Source organism: Mus pahari, chromosome 2 (genome assembly GCF_900095145.1).
Source record: "Mus pahari chromosome 2, PAHARI_EIJ_v1.1, whole genome shotgun sequence".
NCBI classification, from domain to species: Eukaryota; Metazoa; Chordata; class Mammalia; order Rodentia; family Muridae; genus Mus; species Mus pahari.
The window spans coordinates 45,799,617-45,802,906 of record NC_034591.1 but is presented as its reverse complement, the minus strand read 5'-3'; positions in this window follow the sequence as shown (position 1 = coordinate 45,802,906).

Sequence of the window (3,290 nt, the reverse complement as noted above, 5' to 3'; positions counted from 1 at the left end):
CATCTGCAATCCCTCTATCCCATCCCATCTACCCTGTTTCTCTGAAGGTGTTCCCTCAGCAACTAACCTACTCCCTCCTCACCACTCTAGCATTCCTCTACACTGGGGCATCAAGCCTTCACAGGACCAAGGGCCCTCCCATTGATGCCAAATAAGGCCCCTTCAACTCCTCCATTCCTTCCCCTAACTCCTTCACTGGGGTCCCTGTGCTCAGACCAATGGTTGGCTGCCAGCCTCCACATCTGTATTAGTCAGGTTCTGTCAGAACCTCACAGAATATAAACTAACCATATCAGGCCCCTGTCAGCAAGAGCTTCTTGGCATCAACAACAGTGTCTGGATTTGGTGTCTCCATGTAGGATGGATCCCCAAGTGGGGCAGTCTCTGGATGGCCTTTCCTTCTGTCTCTGCTCCATTCTTTGTCTCTGCATTTCCTTCAGACAGGAGCAATTCTGGGTTAAACTTTTGAAGATGGGTGGGTGGCCCCATCCCTCAATGAGGGAGTCATGCCTAAACATTGGATATGGTCTCATAGGTTGTCCCTTCCCTTTGTGGAGTATTTCAGATCATGTCAACCCCATGGGGTTCTGGGAGGCTCTTGTTTTCCTGGCATCTAGGACTTTCTGGTGGCTACTCCCAGTTCCCTACTGCCCATTGCTACACACCTCTGTACAATTTCCTGACACTGTACATCTCCTACATCTCCTCCCATACCTGATTCTTCCCTTCTTTTCCCTCTCCTCCTTTTCTCCTCTTCCCAAGTCCCTCCAACCCTTTAATTCCTTTGATTATTTTGTTCTCCCTTCTAAGTAGGACTGAAGCATCCCCTCTTTGGTCTTTCCTCCTCTTGAGCTTCATGTGGTCCCTGAGTTGTATCATGGGTTTTCCACATTCTGTGACTAATATCCACTTATCAGTGAGTACATATACTCACTTTTTGTGTGTGTGTGTGACTGAGTTACCTCACTCAGGATGATGTTTTCTAGAGCCATCCATTTGTCTGTGATTTCATGAAGTCATTGTTTTTTTAAAGTTGAGACTCGAGGCCCCAGAGAGTTTAGAGGTGAGATAGAGTAGGGGCTAGGGGCATCCATGTGGACTCAGGGTGGAAAGGGGAGGAGGTGTGGGATGTGGAACAGTCAGAGCGTGGATGAGATGGGTGAAGAATAGAATATGGAGTGTAAAAATGAATTACAAATAAAATTAAATTAACAAATAAAAATCACAAGTGAATGGATATACAAAAAAGTTATCTCTAGTTGAAAACTTGCATAATAGTGTGCTCAAAAATTAGTAGTTGGACATTTTCCTTCATATAAAAGAATAAAACCCATCGAAGAAGAAGAAGAAGAAGAAGAAGAAGAAGAAGTAGAAGAAGAAGAAGAAGAAGAAGAAGGAGAAGAAGAAGAAGAAGAAGAAGAAGAAGAAGAAGAAGAAGAAGAAGAAGAAGAAGAAGAAGAAGAAGAAGAAAGAAAGAAAGAAAGAAGAAGAAAGAATGGAATTCTATTGTACCCTATGACAGGATTCTCTTAAATTATTCAGTGGTGTCTCATTTCTTAGGGTAATATAGTATAGATGATTCCTTGATTCTTACCCAATCAGACCCATCTGACTACCAGAAATTTAGGATAATTAATATATCTGCAAAGCTAGGAATTTTGTAATATTTTGTTACAGTAGTATATGAGAAATGATTGCTACTGAAAGAAGGCTATTGACTGAATAATGGGGCATATATATCTATTATTTTAACATTCTGGTGGCTGAGGCAGGAAAATCAAGAGTTTGAGGTTAGCCTAGGTACATAGTAATTTGCAGGCCAATGCTGAAACAAAATAAAACATAGAACATAAGTGGGGTAATTAATAATTGTAATTAATGACTTTGATGACTAAGCATGGGTAGTCTTGAACAATTGAAAACAGCAAAATAGTGCATCTTTGTATTTTCTTTATAAGACTGTTAATAGAAACTGTGTGTGTGTTATGTGTGTATGTACATAATACCTATAAAGCATATTCATTATGCTTGTGAGAACTCAGAAGGACATTGGAAAAAAATGTAGCATATGGGAGAATGCTTACATTACCATGGCATGACTCCTTGTAGCAGTAGAGAGACTTAAAATACTGTTAAGGACTTGATGTATAACTCAGTGCATAATACCTATTTACTATAAAGCAGAACCGAAATTCAATCCCAGTCCCACAAAATAAATAATATATATATATATATATATATATATATATATATATATATAAGTAAATACAAAAATCAGTGTGTATTTCTCCTGACCAGGAGCACACTTAGAAAACTACTCAGGGGGTTGGCAAGATGGCTCAGCAGGTAAGAGCACTGGCTGTTCTTCCAAAGGTCCTGAGTTCAAATCCCAGAAATCACATGATGGTTCCCTAACCATCTGTAACAAGATCTGACGTCACAAGACACCCTCTTCTGGCATCTCTGAATGCAGCTACAGTGTACTTATGTATAATAATAAATAAATCTTAAAAAAACTACTCAGGAAGAAAAATATTAAGACTGCAGGAGCATTTTCTTACCATGGCTATTAGGATAAAGGGGCTTTTCTGGTAGGATTTCAAAGTTGTTGAAGATTGATGACTTATTTTCTATTTTGTCATTTTTTAAAAGTACTTTAATTTCATCCCACCATTATTTTCTAAGACAAGAGAGCTTGATCCATAATGAAGAAAAAATATTAATTAGATTATAACCATTTCTATGTTAGATAAATTAGATTGAGAGATCCTTGAGGTAATAGAATTTTCCTGAGATTTTTTTGGATATTGAGTTTTTGAAGCTTTTGAAGATATTTGAATGTGGTGAATGGATTTTGAATGTAAACTATGTAGAGATCATCAGAATGGAGAAAATAAACTGTTTGGATAATAATGACAAAGATACCTACAATTCTATTTGTATGAGCCTACCATGATACTACCATACATAGAAAATAGTTTATGGTCCCACTTGAGAGAAAGATGAAAGCTATCACAAGACAGGAANGAAGGAGGAATCTGGGAGGGAAAATGGACATGGGGGAGGGAGTGAGAGGAGAGGATAAATTGATCTGGTATTGGGTGAAGGAAAGGGACTGAAGCCCTGAGGGCCAGCAGAAAGAATAGAAACAGGCAATCTCAGGAGATAGGAGGTTGGAGGGAACCTTCAGAATGCACCAGAGCTAATATTCACTTATCAGTGAGTGCATATCATGTGACTTCTTTTGTGATTGGGTTACCTCACTCAGGATGATATCCTCCAGATCCATC